At 38.8% G+C, this 19,400-nt stretch overlaps 1 protein-coding gene across 6 annotated transcripts in view; it reads right to left on the bottom strand.

Moving 5' to 3' along the window:
• NRXN3 (neurexin 3) overlaps positions 1-19,400 on the bottom strand; it is a 1,437,186-nt gene that overhangs the window by 250,111 nt on the left and 1,167,675 nt on the right. The window lies entirely within an intron of this gene.

Genomic DNA, 19,400 nt, shown 5'->3' with positions numbered 1-19,400 from the left:
ATTATTATTATTATTATTATTATTATTATTATAAGCAGATAGACAAACAGCCACACAGAAACCAGCAGAAGTTTCTTCAGATCTCCAGTAATAAATCTTAGTAGGTTTTGTGGGTCATACTGACATCAAAACCTTGCCTGATATCTCAAAGTCAGAATATTCTGAAAATATCCATTATATTTAAGTCTGAGAGCCACAATCACATGTTTAAAATTGCATTTCATCAACGTAGCAATTTTAAGTTCAATGAATGCTCAGGAGATGCACTACTCTAGGACACAATTATCCTTACCCCACTCACCTACCCAAATGGCCATTTTGAGCACAATTATTAGCCAATGTTCTCCTGTTACTATTACTTCTCACTTTCATTTCAAATGCTCCTTGTGAGTAAATGGTGCTTTTATACACAATAGAAGCCATTTGTTCCTTCTGATGGAACTGAAATAGGAAGAACAGCAGTAGAAAAGACAACACAATTGATAAATTGGATTACTTCCCTCACTATCTGAGTCATGGATAGGCCATCTGAGTCACAGCAATGCAATCTCACAGGAAACAATATTTGCTTAACTAATAAAATCCACAGGAGGAATCTTCCTATTTCTGGCTAAAACACACTAGAACAGAAAATATAGGTAACATCGTCTTTGAGTCTTTCAGGAATTCTGGTTATCCCTGGTGAGCTTATTCAGTCAGAACATCTTTTTGGTGAACCTCTTTAGTGTGGGTATGATCGAGGTCATAATCTATGTGTTTGGCATGTTGAAATATACAAACCGTGACCCCCAGGGATGTCTACTTCTTGCATGTTCTAAGAATTGTGCTCACTGAGAAGGCTCAATTCATATCGACAAGTGAGAAAGATGCTTCATTAACTCGACATTGCTAGGTCATGAATAAAGTTTCGCCTAACTTATTTCACTGAGTGATTTTTACACACTGAGCTTAGATTACAGATAAAACCTGATGTTTCTCTATCTGAACTCCAAGTACTATCCCCCGAATCAAGGGCTTAGATCTGAACAGACTCAGAAATAATATTGTGTCCTTTGGAGGGATAGAAGCAATACAGATCATCTGTCCCTGTATTTTAAGGTGAATAAAGTCTTTTTGACCTATCTTTTTTTTTTTTTTATGTTCTTTAGCTCCATTTAATTGTGATCAAAAGAATCAAAGTGAGCTCTACTCTCCAAAACAGAGATATTCCTACTTTGAGAAAGCTCTAGCACATGATTGATCCTTAGGTGGGTCTAGTTGTGAGTTAACTTCCAGCTACCTCTGCTCTATGTCGTGGTTTTAGGCCTAGAATTGGGAACTCTGAAAATCCTGGTCTGTCTGGACTCTATCTCTGAGTTGTCACAACCTTATAATGAGTATGTCATGGACCACTGGTGTGCCTAGTGGTTCCAAATTCTCAAACATGGACCCAGATCATCCATATGTTTGATTGGCAAAACATTCCGGCCTAAGAGGTTAAACGTAGCTAAAAGTTTTGCAAGGCTTTTGTTTTCTGTCTACAGAAATAGTAGTAGTAATAACATAAAAATAATCGAAAACAATCAAACAAAAAGCAAAGCACACTGAACATAGATGTAGAAATCAGCAGATGTTCTAACAGCCACACACCAAGAGCATACAATGGTTAAGTACTGCTAAGTGAAGAAAAATACCATGCAGAAGCAAGAGTCAGGGGAATTAGGTAGACAGATTGTAATTAGCAGTTACCTAAACTGGATCATGTCCAGGACATAAGGGCCAACATCACCTCTACCATTCTAAGAAGTGCCCTGGGACTCTTAATAAACTAACGTAATTAGGAGCCCCCTCCCCATTTTATTTCCCACTGACATATGGAAGTCCAGTTCTATCTTGTACCCAGAGGTCATTTCTGATCAGCATGGAGAATTTTTTGCATAAATACAAAATATGTTATTTTTTTCATTTATGTCATGTACTAACTCCGAGGTAACTAATTTTAAAATTCATGTCAATTTGAACATTAGCTAGCCTGAATTATGTTTAAGGACGTTATGTCATTCAAAGGTCAAAACAATCACTGTCAAATTAATAGCTTAAACAAAATTACCAGAGAACAACTTACTGTAATACTTTGATGCAACCTCACACCCACAGAGAAGGAGCTGCAAAAGGAGCAGAAATCTGCAAGTTTCAGGAGGATATTCTGGCACGATGCTAATTACATGCAAATCATTATGAGATTCTTAAAGCAGGACCTCTACAATAACCTTTCGTTATGAGTTTACATTATTTGAAAATAATAACCCTTTTTTAAAAGATAATATACAATTATCACTAATGTAAATATCCATTTCCCCTCGATTAAACAAAATGACTGTGTTTTTACTGCCTGTGTACAATATCAGGAATATCATGGTGATGTAATGATATCTGACTTCTGACACTGCTAGAGAATGAATGAAGTGTTGTAACTAAGTGATTTTTACAGATAACCATATAACATTGTTCTTTATGTTGGAAGGGATAAAAATTAATAAATTAAATTGTCAAGTATTTCTTGAACACTTACCACCTGAAGAGCCCTAGAATTGAGGCTGTGCCTAAAGTAGATGACATCATTTCATACTGAAAATGATTTAATCTTGATGATATATGGCCACATACTTATGGCTGTGTAACTCTGTAATGCCATCAAGCCCCCAAGGTCTCCCAAGTTATAAAGGGTTAGTTGTTCCTGTAATATATGTTTCTCCATGGGGGAAAAATCACAGCAAGCTTTGGCTTTAACAGTTTATGTCAGTGGAAACCATGGAGGAAACTGCAGGGTTTGGAAAAGAGGGGAATTTAGTATTAACTGAAAAGTGGTAATGGGTCCGGGAGAGAAGTAAGAACAGAGGGGGGTGGTAGGCTCCATGAAGGAAAACTAAAAGCGGTGAAAGATTCCATAATCTTTGAGTTTCCTCCCTGTTTGGCCTTAGCCCCCCTCCCCTCCCACCCCCACAAGTAAAAATGCAGCCAGAACAGGCTTTCCGCTCACACTTTAAGTGAAATACAGGTGATTTGCTCCACAAAGTTACAAGAGTTAAGGGAGCAGCTTGGTTCCTTTGTCCTGATAAAGGTGAGTCTGCTGTAGACCTGCTCCCCTGCTCTAAGAACGGAGAGATGCTGGGCTCAGGAGCCACACAGTTGGGACTCACAGATTCTCCTTAAACACCCTCCAAAACATTCAGAGTAAATGTGAAACTGAAGCAGGGAAAATAATTCACAGTGAACTTCTGTTAAAGTGATAAAGCTGCGTGCCTGGGCTTTGGTGCCTGTACTGCTTTCGTGCTTACACTCAACTGAATTATGTTTCTTAACAAATATTAGAGATAGTAATTTGTGTTGACCGACTAATGCGTGCTGAAATTTTAATAAGTATATTTACGAAGGAAGCAGAGTGGGCCAGCTCCTGCACTGTCCCTCTCTTTTCTATTATACCCTCTCAGAACAGTCTAGGTGCTTAGCTTTATGCCCCACATACGGACACATCTCTTTCTCTCAAATCGGCCCTTGATTTTGAGAAATCAAACCTAATAGGTGCTAAAAGTGCTCTCCTTTTCTGGCTATTGGTAATTCTCTTAGCCCTACTGAACTTGCCAAAAACTGTAACTTAGGGAAACTGAACTAGATAAGAAGAAAATCCTGCCTACTGATGTTAGCACCCAATTCTAAGTCGATAGGCTCTAAACATCTCCTCTGTGAGACTCCAAACATGAATAAAGTACAGGCCCTTTTAAAAAGAAAAAAAAAAAAAATACTCTTGGAGATGCCCACTGATTATTTCAATTCTTTTATTTTAGCATTACGGAAATATATGCAAACATAAAAGTAGCTACAATTTGCTAATGCTTATAACCCTTATGTAACCAAAACAGATTTACAACTTAAATACAAATAAATCCATAAAAGTTGTAAAAATTTCAATGAATAATGTCAATTTAATGTGAAAGCTGATGTTGCTTAGTTTAAATAAAATGACCAGTTCTGTAGTAAACACAATACTCCTGATCTCTTGGGCCCAGGTTTTTCTGCTCATCCTAAGCAAAGCTGGCTGTGATTCTATTCTCCCTTCAATTTTCTCCATTTGAAATACTGCAAAACCTTTGTTTTTTAAAGTACACATGGCACATACACACCTCTTATGTTCTCAATCTGCCTCTGTTCTTTTCTCATTAGCCCTTGACAACTAAAGTAGGACTGGTTTGGTCCCATGTGGTCATGAACACAACTCAACACAGGCATTAGAATCCTGCAAAAGCACCTGGTCACTAAGTGGTTGTGACTAGATCATTTAGATAGAATATGCTTGTTTTATCAATTTTTTGGATTGTCATCTACCACTTGCAGAGAATTCTCAGGCTTGTGAAAAGGTACCCTTAGAAAACTCCTTCCCTCTATGAGCAATCTGTCTGTGAGCTGTCTATGCAATGTGTTTAACCATCTTGAAGTCCAGATGAAGTGTGGCGGACGATAAGGGGCTGGTAAGGGTGATGGTCACGTTTACTTCTCACTATGTTTAGCACTTAGTTAAGGTCCTCAGCTAAAATTTTCACTTTAGTCTTTTTGTGAATAGACTCGCAATACTCCAGCTTGGTCATTAGACAAATCGAGTTCTAGTGAAGATGCATGGCAAATTCAGACAATGCCAAGCACCATTACAGACCTTACCGTCAGTTATTTGGGGAATGGTGTCCAAGACCCAAACTACCTTCTCCTTTCCTCAACAGCCTCTTTATTCTCAACTCTTCTAAAAGTTAGTGCTTCCACAAAGTAGATACACTTCCAAACCACAAAGCAAAGAAAAATAGTTAGAACCTAGGAACACCATTTTTAAAAAAGATCCTTGACATGGGTTAAATTACAAAACTTATGAATACACTTACACAGGTAGCTTTACATAGTGACCCTTGGTCACAGTTCTGCTACTTTGTTGAAGGACTCACCTGACCGTAATTCTTTTTTTTTTTTTTTCTCTCTAGATGGACCTTCTTGATCACTTATTCCGTAAGGATAGAGACCCACTAAGTAGCCAGGTCTATTCTTCCTAGCTGCTGCTTGGTCTCATCTGGGCAGCAATTTGGGATTCCCTACCAAGAGAAGTCAATAAGGGCCAGCTATCTGCCAGAGGGATGACTGCTGTGTCCCAGTCAGAATCATTTGAGGCCATTTTCTCTCACTGATAGAGGAGAGCAATCCACTTACAGTAGAAATGCAGTCGGCTTGCACCGCTGGATTCAATTACCCAGCCCTGGCACTGGTCATAGTGCGCCCTGCAGTCAGAAGAGGAAAAACAGGATAAAAGGTTTATCTGGTTTTCTCCTTTCCATTTTTTAAGAAAGAAAGAAAAAAAAAAGTGTCATTAATTGCACTTGTTAGACTTCATATTACTTGGGGGAAGCTCCTCTCTGATGGGATGGGGATTTATTTAATGAGACACAATTTTGACAGAGTGCACTGTCATGGAAAAAATTCCTACAGTAACTAGTCAAATATTAAGGTTAATTCCTATCAATTTTATGGTCACATTCTCAAAGTGCAGACTGGGATTTTTAGGAAGTTAAATATGTTTTTACATAGAATCTTTATCACTCCCATATGCCCCCTTAAAACTGATATCCACAAAAGATCTTGCTCCCAACACACAAAAAAGGTATCCTTCGTGAAACGAGCTGCTGGACAGACGTCAGGGTACAAGCAAAAGCTGAGAATCCACCGGGATGGGCCTGAGTCAAATCTTAATTTTGATACAAAGCACTTGGGTAACTTCTAGGCTTTGGGTCCCTACTCATAAAATGGAAATTATATACTGGATCCTCATTATAACATTATCCACTATAGATAAGAACTAGTATTAAGGAAAGTCTGTCATCTACTTTCAAAGAAGTTATATTCATGTAAGAACTAAAAAGGCTTTGCAATGAGCTAGACTTTCAGAGTAACTCTGCTGAAGTCCCTAATTGCTCCTCAAGAGTTTACAGTGAGGAGAGCTTATTAGAGCAGGTTAAACTTTATATATATATATATATATATATATATTGCAAGATCTTCCATATCATGAATTACTATGGATCAAAATTTCTTCATGCTAAATGAAGAAATGACATTCTTCATTGATGAACTCAGAACACATTCTGATTGTCAGTCAAAACACTTTGTAGAAAAAATTACCTATCAATAATAAATGTTGTCTTTTTATTCATATTTTCTTAGACTTGTACAGTCCTAGAAATTTAGGATAGGGGTTTATGTGAAAGACAAGCAAAGTATATATTTTTAACTTTTTTTCTGATAAAATAACATTCTTTTTATTTATAATAATAATGTATTGAAATTGTTTTGAATTGAAAATATATGCAGATAAAACTCAAGTTAAGTGAAAATATATTTAAGCAAAAATGAATCTCCCTCTATATTAATTAGGATCATGTTCTTTTAAATTTTATATTAGTTTTGGGTATACAGCACAATGGTTAGACATTTCTGTAGTTTATGAAGTGATCCCCTGGTTACTCTGGCACCCATCTGACTCTACACACAGCCGTTATCATAGTATCGACTATATTCCCTACGCTGTACTCTTAGCTTTGTCCCCATGACTATTTTGAAACTACTAATTTGTACTTCTTTATCCCTCACATTTTCACCCAGTCCCTCCAACCCCGTTCCGCTCTGGCAATCACCAGTTTGTCCTCTGTATCTCTGAGTCTTTTTTCAACTGACATTAACACGAACTACAGCTTTCCCAAACTCTAACTTCTAAGCTAAAGGGGCTGAAATGTTAAACCGAACCCAAAATTGTATGACATTTACATGGAAATCCGTGTGACTTCGAAGTACCTTTATCACTGGCTATTGGGCAGGAACTAATGAGGGTATAGAAGGGGAGCTGGCAAAGAGACAGCGATTTGGCAGGGCTATCTGATGCCATCATGTGTTGATACACTGGCTGATCTGTATACCAGGCAGTATCTTTGTATATGACACAACAAACTGGTAGTTCGTACAGTGCCAACTGTCATTGAGATCAATGGTCCAAGTACCCTTTTCATTTCGATAATAAAGGCAATGCTGCTTGAAATGACAGGCTGAAAGCAATGGAGCCACCACAAGGGAGGACATAATTCATGCATTTAAGTGAGAAATGACATTCACATGCATTCCACTCCAAAGGTAGGGCCTATAATTTGCATTATTATAGCACCGAATCTGGTTATTAGAAAGCAGAATGGGGATAAGGACACCTGGGTTTTATGCCCAGCTCTGATATGGTATATGACTCTGGGTAAGTCATTTAAGTCCCCTGCACTTTAAATTGGCCTTCTGAAATGGGCGTGCTGCCACCTGCTAGCAGAGGAGAATCCTATGAAAGAGCTGACATTTATATGGCACTTAAATGTGTTTCAGACCAATTTAACTCAAAAGTCCAATTTATAATGTCTTTCTTAGACTATTTTTGGAAAATAGGTAAACATCATGAACTGTCATTAAGCCTTTTCCGAGAGGTTGATGATAGGAAAGAATGCACACGAATGTTCTAGGGGATATCACATAGGACAAAATTGTTAAATGTGATGTTGCCTGGGATTGTGAACAATTAGCATGAACAAAAGTGACATGAGTATGTGGTTCCGTTTTTCAAAGCTCTTTAACCAGAAGCTAGATTAGCTGGCTTCTGAAGATGGATTCCAGTTAGAATGAGAATACCCCCTCACTAAATCTAATTATGTGAATTTATCATTCTCAAGTGAATTGCCCTACTTTAAGATAAAACCATGAACAAATTCTACTAGATAAATCAATAATAGATGCCAACGGTTGATAAAATTGGCCCAATTATGGGGATAGAGACATCTGCCAGAAAAAATAACAGTAATATGTATAACTAAGGAGGAATTTCATCATATTTGAATCAAATTACAGAGTCTATCAATCTGAGTGAGAAAAAAATAAAATAAAACATATACCTTTCTCCTCAGCTCCAAGAATGAGAAAATATCAGTAAACTCGCAAAGATGGTAGATTTGTGCAACTGCCAACAGATATTTTTAAATTTGTCTTTTATTTCTTGCTACATTCCTACAACATTACTGCACTATGTAGTCAACATCGCAATATGGTTTGCTGTCGGTTCCAAGAAAAGTCAGATCCATATGTTTGCTTGTTCTTTCTCTCTCTGTGACATCTCTTCTTTCTCTCACACACTCATTTTCTTTTTCTTTTTGGTTTTATGGAAGAGCATTTACCAGTTTTATTCAACAACTGGAGAAAGACAGTTGATGGCATTCGTCTATTGCAGCGTCTAGAACGACCTGCTTCTTTCCCTCCTCTATCCCCAACAAATAGCAGTAATAAAAGCTCAACAGCTCTAAAAGCAATCGATTCAGAAACAGTGTGGTGCAATTACCAGCCCATATGGCAGCAAAGACTTCTAGTAAAATAAAGGGAAGACAAATACAGTCTCTGCAGTGGGACTGGCCTCTGTTGCACAAGCAACCCTCTGGTCATAAAAAGGCGCCACGCAGTGCCTGGTGTGATGGAGGAAGTGAGCAGCTGGACGGCAAGGGGCCCAGGAGAGACGGTACCTCTAAGAGCCCAGTGGATTGTGGATAGGTAGGTTGTTCCAAGGTAATAGCCTAATAGCCCCCAACACATTCTATATTGGACCTGACCTCTTTGCTCTTCAGTCCCATCCTCAGGGAAACTTTTGCAAACCTTAAGGCATGACTCTTCTCTCTCCTTTCTCTTCTCTCTCCTTTCTCTTCTCTTCTGAAACGCCAACTGGCCTAGACACTCCTGCATGAACACTTTGACCTAGTTGGCATGATGGCCCACCAAACACAAAGGAGGGTTGGCGTAAAAATCTACCCATCTACTGTTTTCATACAAAGCTTAACACACTATTCACAATTTGAATACGACTCGAAAGGCAGCATTTCTAACGTGTGTTTGAGTTTCCTAATAATGTGGGACGCTGATATTCTCATGTTCATGAGCTCTATGAACCAACGGGTTTGAGAGCCACTCGATTTTTAGCTTGCAGGGACGAGGATGGGGTTTTTTACTGCAGGAATTTTCAGTTTTTAATATGTTAATTGGCATCATGGATATCAAGAGAAAGGACATGGTGTTCAGTATTCCTGAAATTTATTTAATTATGATTTTTATTGTCTATGGAAAAATAAATTTATTTTTGGTGGAACATCCTGTTGGAAAGAGAATAGGCCTAGATCTGGAAATCAGATTTGGCAAATTTGTAGCAAACTGATATCAGTTTTACTACCAATCTCAAGACACTGATACATTAATATAGCACTTAACACATTAATAAAGTTACATAAATCGATCTCCTTTAGATCACGAGCCCATCCTGGGTGAGTGCCATGTCTTTGCCATCTATTTTATATTTTGTTATACTAGCTATCAGGGACATAAAAATGACCTCAATCTATTTCAGTCAGGTAAAGAAGGTAACAAGTAGAATAGAATGTGTGATAGGATTCTTTCAAAACCAATATGGTATAGTAATCACGTGCTTGCAGAGAGAGACAAAGGGAAGTCAAGCCAAGCCACAGAGAGGACATGGCATTTGGGCTGGTCCTTAAAGGTAAAATCTGGATAAGTTGAGTTAGTCAACAGCAAAGGGCAGGTAAAAGGACCTCAGGGACAGAAAAGAATGTGAACAGAGCATGGAATTACAAGTGTTTTATTTACTTCAATATACTGTGTCCCTGATATAATGACTAAGACATAATACACGCTCAAAAATATTTGCTAAAATGAAGTCATTTCATGTTTTCATCCAACCATTCGGTGAGCATTTCCATTACTCAGTTTCCCTTTTTACAAAGTAAAGTGGTGATTATGCTTGTCTGTGCTTGCCTCACAGAGAATAACACATATAAAATGTCACTGAGAAAATGAATGTACTAAAGGAACTGGAAGAGTCTGGTCACGTTCACAGATACTGACTTTAACAATAGGTGTTACACAATGGCCCACTCTACCAGTGATGCTCTGTAAAAGCCATACATTTTTCTCTTCTACTCGCCACTGCAGATTGAAACAGTGCCTGTGGGAGATAATGTGATAATGTCCCTAGTCCACCTACACTCTAGTGCTGAAGAGAAGGGCCTGTGTTCAGTTGTGGAGCAATTTGTATTTCTCTTTCCAGTCTCCATTGCAGTTGGCTGAAAAATAAGGGCACAGCCAGTGACAGCAGCAGCAGAAGACAGAGATGATACATTTATTGTGTGATTTTTGTGGGGTAATTTGGCCGGAAAAACCGTTGTAGAGAAAAGCTGAGAAATTATGGTCTGTGAACAAAGCAAGTTGGCAAGGTGAAAATATGTAAGGTAGAATGCAAATGTGCATTGTCCTTGTTTTCAATGAAACAGGCTTTTGTGTTTTTTAGACTAAATAAAAATAAACATAATTCAGGACCATGTGCCTTTGAACATGCTGTGCCTTTGAACATGCTGTTCTCCTACCAGGAATGCTATCTCCATCTTCTCAATCTGGCAAACTCCTAGACATCCTTTATCACCTGGTTCAGACCTCACTATTTCTACAAAGCCTTTCTTGCATCCAGCAGGCAGAGTGATTGGTTCTGTTTTGCATGCTCCTTTGATGAGGTGTTGATATCCCTATTTTTCTAGAATAACCTTGTGTTGTAACTTTATCAGAGTCTTAGATCCTGAGGACTTAAGGTCAAATACCAGACCTCATCTTTCTCTAGATCCTCAGTATCTTGTATACTGACTACCACTGTAAGTGGCACCTATTATTACTTTGCAGAGTAATATATAAAGTATATAAAGGAGCCAGCTGAGTTTCTGACATTGTGTCCATTCAACAAATTCAAGCTTACCATGGTCTTACTCTTCCCAAAACACCATCTCATCTAGGTAATTTGGTTTTCCTTGCCCTTTCCCTCTCTCTCTCTCTTTCTCTCTCTCTCTTTCTCTCTCTCTCTCTTTTAAACTCATCATGCTTTTGACTAGATTGCCCTCTCCTCTTTTCTACCCATTCAAATCTCAGCAGTGGTCAAGGCCCAGGTCAGAAATCACCTCCTCTGAGGCAATCTATGAAATGAGAGAAAATATTTGCGAACCATACATCCAGTAAAAAATTAATGTCCAAAATATATAAAGAACACATACAACTCAATTGCAAAAGAACAAACAATACAATTTAAAAAATGGCCAAAAGGACTGAATAGACATTTTTCTAAAGAAGACATATAAATGGCCAACAGGTACCTGGAAAGTTGCTCAACATCACTAATAACCAGAGAAATGCAAATCAAAACCACAACGAGATGTTACTTCACACCTGCTAGAATGGCTATCATCAAGAAGACAAGTGATAACAAGTGTTGGTGAAAACGTTTGAGAGAAAGGAAACTTGCGCATTATTGGTGGGAATGTAAATTGGTGAATCCACTATAGAAAACAGTATGGAAGTTCCTTAACAACTTAGAAACAAAACTATCATACAACCCAGCAATCCCACTTTTGGGTATATATCCAAAAGAAATAAAAACAGGATGTCAAAGAGATATCTGCATTTCCATGTTTATTGCAGCATTATTCATTATTCATAGTCAAGATATGAAAACAATCTAAGTGCCCATTAAGAGATGAATGGATAAAGAAGATGTGGTATATATACATACAATGGAATATTATTCAACTATGAGAAAAAAAAAATCTTGTCACTTGTGACAGCAAGAATGGACTTTGAAGGCATTATACTAAGTGAAACAAGTCAGATAAAGTAGGACAAATACTGTATAATTTCAATTATATATGGAATCTAAAAAAGCCAAACTTTTAGGAACATAGAGTAGAACATAGTTACCAGTGGCTAGCTAGTGGAGGAAATGGGCAGATATTAGTCAAAGGGTATGAATTTCCAATTAGAAGATGAATAAGTTCTAGGAATCTAATGTACGGCATTGTGATTAAATGTATTACATACATGAAAGTTGTTAAGAAAGTAGATCTTAAATGTTCTGATAATAAAAAAAGAAATGTTATTATATGATGTAATGAAGGTGTTAGCTAACGTTACAGTGGCAATATACAAGTGTATTAAATCAACACATTATATATCATAAGCTTATACAATGTTATATGTTGATTATATCTCAATAAAGCTGGAAAAAGAATCACATCTTTGAAGACTACCCTGGCTACTCCAGACCTTACTGAACTCATGAAACAGTACGATGAGATTAATCTACTGTCAATAAGACTTGAATTTTTCATACCTGGCACCCATATATTTTATAACACATAGCTTCCATTTAATTAGATGATGCCATTGTTATTCCACTACCATGTGAATCAGACAGCCCACCCAAACTATATCGAATAAACTCCTCGAAGAAGGAAAGAATGCTGGGTACATCATTGTATTGCTCATTAAAAAATATAACTGCTTAAAAGTGGGCAGGACTATAAATACTACAAGAGTAGAAATCTATTCTGCTTGTCCTATTACCAGTAAACTGAATAAAAATTCTGTAAACTCTTTCTCCACAATGCCTCAAGCCTAGCCTAATCTCTAGAATTCTCCTAAGAGGCAATCTTACGCTAGGCTGGGTACCAAGGGACTCTGTGTGTCTTCCACCAAAGAGACTGGTGCTTCTGGCTTCTTCCTACCTTCCCATTTGCATGGCTACTGTTTGACAGTTCCCGTGTCACTCCCACCCAAGTGGTACACTCATAAGCATTTGATGCTAGCTAATTTCCCAGATGAGTTTTAACCCCTCTCTACAGTAAGGACCAAAGTAAACAAATAAAGGTTGAAAATTTTTTTTTTTTCAGTATTTCAGAATTGCTGGAGGAAATGCCTCACTGTTTTGATGAGAAGTAAAGAAGTCTAAGTGGTTGGATTATAACGCATTCAACGAGGAACTAAAAAGCACCATGAATCATTTGGCAGAGAATTGACAGAGTAGATAATGTGCTTTAGCAACTGTGGTTTCCATTCTGCTGTGTGAGCCTTCCATGCCGATTCTAGCACCTTCGATCCATCCTGTTTTCTGCTCTCCCCTCTCCAAGATTTCACGGATCACCTGCAACTCATCGAGTACCCTCCGGTGTCCTTTGGCTCACTGAGCAGCCATTTCTGTTGTTTATTCGGAGTTTCCTTCCTCAATTATTTTCCCAACTTCCAACCCTTGGGATCAAACCTTCTTAAAAGATCACCATCACCACCAGCACCAGCACCACCAACAAACCCCACAGTAATATACATCAAAATACAGGTAATTTACATCAAAACTGACCTTTCCTAGGTTTTCTATCCTTAAAGCCTTGTTTTCAGCTATGATACCACACAGGGTGATCCCATCAGAACAGATTAACTCAGTCAGAACTCCCCCCAAAATATGTTTACATTTCAACAAATAGATTCCTGCTCATTCCTTAACAGGTATCTTCCATCTATTGTGCTGAATGTTAATCAAAACAATAATAAACAGGACACAGTGAGACTGAGAGTATCCTTCACAGTTCTGTCCAGGTACTTAGCCAAAATACAAGGTGGAGACTCAATGAGAGGACACTCAACTGAGCCTTTAGAAGTATATCCAAATGTTCTGCCACTGCCATGTGCCTTTAGTGGCTGTCCATCTTCCAAACTCCAGGGGAAGACCTAGGTGGCCAGCACTCCTCCCCTGCATCCGTGCAGGTTATACCTGGACGAACTCTTTAATCTGATGTCATCGAAACAGATTTCCAAGTATCTTGCTCACAGGACAGCCGTGTGCATGTAGTTATCACAGTGTGGAAGCAGGAGTGGGGCAGGGTAGGTGAGGTGGGATGGGGTGCACTAAATAACTACTTCAGTAAATAGTAGTTTAGAGTCTAGAATGAGACAGATCTAGGTGTAAGCTTTGACTCAAATCCCTCCCAGCTGAGTCTTCAGGAAAATTAAGTGATTGAATTCACTGGGTCTCATTTTCTTTTTTTTACAAGAGGGTCTCTCAATACTGACCAACTCATATAGGTCAAGTAAAAATTTTAACCCTTTATATTACACTCATATTCAATCTTCATGACAACCTTAATAGCTGCTATTGTTAACTTCATTATACAGAAAAAAATGGAGCTCAGAGGTGTTAAGTAATTATCTAAATTCACAAAGCTGGTACGTGGCAACCTTATACTCTTTCTAGAACACTGGGCTGCTTCCCACTGTAACATGTGGTACTCAAACTTGCACACTTCATGGGCTTGCAGTGAGAAGGACATTAAATATTACATACAAAGTAGCTATATCAGTACTTGGTTCACAGTAGGCACCTAATACTTGCTCTTTGTTCTCTTTTCCTGAAAGCACATTTTGCTATTTTGATTCACTGGAGAAACAAACTTTGAAACAACAACAACATGCATTTCAAAACGAAGGCACTGAAGCATTCTCAGCCACGAAATAGAAAAAGAATACTGCTAGTTGGGCTTGGTCATTTCTAATGCAGTTCTGGAGGAAGAAATGTAACACTCGGGACACAGGGGCCTCACAAGATTGTCGAATCTAGAGCAGTGGGAACCAGGTGTGCCACCTGGGTGCTGCAGGAAAGCAGACAGTTGTCTCTTGGTACTGCAGTTTCTTCTGAAATCAAATGCCAACAATGCCCTGGTGCATGGGTCCCGAGCTGTGTGCGCTCAGCAGTGCCCAGAAACACGAGGAATTTCCCCAGGGATGTATTAGCAAACGATGTACCCCTCCCCCCACCTTCCAGGTGGTAGTAGGCTCTGCCCCGCTTTGAGTGCTGATTTCCCTGACAATAGCTTTTGTCCAAAAGCCGGTCCCTCCCTAAGTCCCCCAGGGCTGGAGCAAATGCTGTCCTCCTTGCGGATCTGAATGAAGACAGCTCACTGGCCCAAGCTGCACCTCAGGTTCCTCTACCACTCCGAGGGAAAGAAACAGAATCCTAGTGCGTGAGAAATCACTATCCAGATTTTTCTTTTTTTTTGTCTTTATTGAAATAGATAATTAGTTGCTTGTATTTACATTGTACAAGTCAATTAGGACTTTTTTTTTTTTCCATTTATAGCTGGCATACAATATACCTGTTTCAGTTGTATAGCATAGTGATCAGAGATCACTCAAAGTGATCACCCCACTAAATCGAGTACCCCTCTTCCCCCTTACATATTTATTACATTATTAACCATTTTCCCCATGCTACACTCCACATCGCCATATCTATTCTGCAACTATCCGATTGTACCTCTTAATCCCTTTGCCTTTTTTAAAAAAAGAGAGAAGGAACGAGGGCAAAGCATTTGGAGAAATGGTGATAGAGTAATCACAGCCAATGTTTCATTAAAGCTGCATTTTTTCACCCAAAGCCATTCACATAAACTACTGCCACACCTCTTGAGACCACATCCCCTTACATTAGAGTGTTTGGATTTGCTTTTCTTACTCTTTCCATGCTCATTTTTAAAAACCTTTTTGTAAATAATTCTCACTGTTCCTCTCCCCTCCACCCAAAGATGTTCCAAGTTCTGAGCAGAAGATTAGTGGCCAGGAATGCTATGTGTAAGAGTGCGTGCGTGTGTGTGTGTGTGTGTGTGTGTGTGTGTGTGTATAGGGGAGGTGGCAGATGAGCTAATATTTATTGAGCACCTCTTAAGGTGCCATCCACTGTTCAATTCTGGGAGGTAGCTATCATTGAGCCCATTTTACAGTTGTAGAAAGCAAGACTCAATATGCAGATAATTTCTTCAGAGTCACACAGCTACTAAATGCCTGAGCTGGGTCTCTAACCCATGTCTGACTAACTTAGTTTTAAATTAGGTGGCTCCTCCTTTAGTTTCTAAGATACACGTACTCTTGATTGATTGGGTAAGAAAGTGAAAACAACATGCTAACTGTGTCACAGCTATATGACTGGTGATCAGGGAAGATTAAAAAGGGAAAATATTGTATTCAGAGAGATCTCCCGGTCTCCTGACAAAAAGTCACTTTATACGTGCCAGTTATTCTGTGTGTTGATCACAGTGATGTCCAATATTAGGACAGGGTTAGGTTAATAAAGTCAGCACAGAAGATCAATGAGTCAAAACTGTCTTTGAAAATCTATCTGTTCCACTGAATGCAGTGCGCATCATCACTCAGTAAGCATAATATTGGCATTTTGCCTTTACCAGATATTTCTCTGTTTCTTTGGTTGGGTACTAGATGAAGTTATTCGCTTGTGTTTAGGGGCCATGTTGCAGGGAAAAAAAAAATATGTACCGTTGCTTTAAGGACTAGAATTATACTTTACTCAAGGAGAAGAGATGCTCAGCCTTGCGAGGCCAGTAGGAATGTAGAAATTGAGGGCTTGGCAGATTTCAACCTCCCATTCACTCTGACTCCCAGGCAAAAGCTCACTGAAGGAAAGTGTGGTTAACAATTCCACACTATTTCAATGATTCTTGGGTGTTCTCTCACTGACACTCCATCTCCCAGCATCTTCCAACCCCTCCTCTGCTGCACCGTTGAAGTTGCTTGAGTCAGAAACATATATGCTACAATTTTACTGTGTTCAGTTCACATAAACAGAAGTCACAGGTAATGCAAATCCAAAATAATAGGTCATCAAAAACTCTCTCCAATTAGCCCTGGAAGGCATGTGTTGTGTATATCATCTCTATTTGAACAGAGGTGCTTCTGGTGTTTTGGGGATATTTAAGGCTTCCAAAAAAATCAATGAAGTCGCTCTGTAATTGCCAAAATGCCATCCAGCTCAGCTACTTCCTTACTGGTTCCTTACTCACTGCCTTCCACTGTATGAACCTTATCACCTCTAAGCACCAGTATTCTGTAGAAATGGCCCTGCTTGTGCTTGCTGGTTCCCAAATTCCCCAGAGAGAAGAGGCCTCATGAGGGAACAAAGGCTCAAAGTCTTCTTTCTGTTTATGAGACACCTCATGAAACCAACAAGGGAACAAATAGTGTCGCTATAATTTGAAGCAAGATTTGGCTTGCTCATTAACTCAACTTGGATTCTCCAATATTTATTCAGTTTTCAGTATCTTTAGTGTATGTGGCATTAGTAGTGTGCTACTTCAGTGTGTGTGCTATTGGAAGGTAAGCTTCTGGAGGCCATGCACAACATATCCCTTTCGATTGGTATAGTTTTAAAAGAGGATTGATGTAGTAATACATTGCTGTTCACGGTGATGCCTCAGAAAGAGATGACTGCAGGCTTTTACACCACAGGATGGAATTATAAGCGTTACGTTTTATAGGACCACCCAATCTTCAGAAACAAAAGGTTTAATGTCTTATGGCTCCAGACTGAATGCGTGTGTGTGTGTGTTGGGGGCGGGAGTGGGCATTGGCACGATGTGTTCTGCGGCCTTGGACAGGCCCTTTTCTGCAGGTAGGACTCAACTAATGTTTTATGAATGAATAAATGGAAATTGGATCATTAAATGAGAAGTTGGTAAATTAGGGGATCAGCTGATCAATATTTGGTTTCCAGCCATAACTGGAACTTTTCCTGGTTGTTTTACACTGTATATTATTCAAGCTTGACTGCAATGAATGGCCATTTCCTTGAGTGCTCTCATTCCTCTCCCTGTCTGAGTCTGCTCTTCTCCCTACCACAGAAGCAAATGAGCTTCAGCCTTTTAAAAGTGAATAATAAACGCTCAGCCTGTCGTGCTGTAGCTGGCGTTATTGATGGAAAATGGCTTGATGAAGAGTCCTTGCTTCAGTGATAAACTTGTATATCAGAAAGTAAATCTTGTGGAAAAGAAAATCTATCCACCACTTGTCCTAGCAGTTGGGAGACTTATATTGACAGTGAGGATTCATTTCCTTAATTCTAAGTAACTCTGAGTCTTCTCTCTTTGTACCTAATCTTCTCGTTCTCCAGACAAACTCTTCCCGCAAAGGTGGTAGTATTACATGTTTACAGATGACAGTCACACCATTTCGCACTTACAAATCACTTTTTCATCTTTGACACTCAAACATCTTCCATATATGCTAACACCTAAATCAGACAAATACCCCAGGGAAATGTTTTTTATTGAATATAACTCGTTAAACTGAAACACAAAATTTTTTTCTTTTTTTTTTTTTTTTTTTTTAAACTGGGTTTAACCAGCAGTACCTAAATGAAACTCAGGATTTCAGAAAATAATAATAAAACCATTGATTATATTTCTACTATGATTCCAGCACATTAGTTGTATATAATTTAAGCAAAAACAATCATATGAGGAAAGTATTTTCTTCATTTCAGAAGAATCTATGGTTTGAAAGTTTGTAACTCGCCAGAAATTATACAGCTAGTTAAGAGCCTGAGTAGGGAATTGAACTCAGGTTTGTGTGATTACAAACCCCATGTCTTTTCCACTGACTATTACACTACCTGTCCAGGCCACTGAAAAGTAAGCTAGGCTGTGCCCATTTATTGGGGTGGATGAAGAGGTCATATATTGCGTTTGAACATATTTTTATCAAGTTGCCAGACTCTGTTTCCTGATGTGAAAAAAAAAAAAAAATTTTACATAATCTCTCAGAGATACTGGGAATTGTGGTAGGTAGAATAATGGCTGCCCCAAAGATGTCCTTAAAACCTATGAATATGCTCCCTTCATGGCACAGGGGAATTAAGGTTGCTAATTGGCTACCTGAAGATAAGGAGATTGTCCTGGATTATCGGGGTGGGACCAATGTAATCTCAGGGTCCTATTCTTTCTGCTTTTGACTATTATCAACAAGGAATGCTGTTAAGGAAAGACACTTTCATCATGCTTTCTGCATGCTCTCGCCACACTTATTTATATGCTCTCTTGGCATTTTTTTCCTAACTACTCCATGCATGTTATTATAATGCTCTAATGAATTCGCAAATTTCTCAAAGGCAAGGAGCTTGTCTTCTGTCTGCTTCCTGCAACTATTATGGTGCTATTCGTCTAGTGCTTGTTTTTGGTGACTCGACCCTGCCCCGCAGCACCGTTACTAACAGGTTGTAGGAGTAGAATCAAAAGCTCAGCTGTGCCCCCTAATTCAAGCACCCTAACCTTACGGGGACACTTAAGAGAAGTGAGAGTCGAGAAGTATTTTCATTTTCCTTGCCTGTCCTTTCCATTTGAGATGAGGTTAATAGTGATGTTCCAAAACTCGAGTCCTCAGAGCTTCTGTATAGATCTGAGGAAGCCAAGAAACCAGACTTCCATGCCCTTAGCTCAAGGTTGCAAAATGGCAGCTTCTGAGGCAAACTGCTTGGTTTGGCCTACAAGGGCATTAATTAGACGCCAATATTTAAAAGTCAGGGCATTTAACATATACATCAGACACTTGGCTTTTCTTGAAAAGGTGACAGCTCTAGACCCACATCCCTGAATGATCAAGGT

The sequence above is a fragment of the Pteropus alecto genome, unplaced genomic scaffold (genome assembly GCF_000325575.1).
Source record: "Pteropus alecto unplaced genomic scaffold, ASM32557v1 scaffold8, whole genome shotgun sequence".
Lineage (NCBI taxonomy): Eukaryota > Metazoa > Chordata > Mammalia > Chiroptera > Pteropodidae > Pteropus > Pteropus alecto.
Note: the sequence above shows the minus strand (reverse complement) of the source record. Positions and strands in the feature narration are given on the sequence as shown.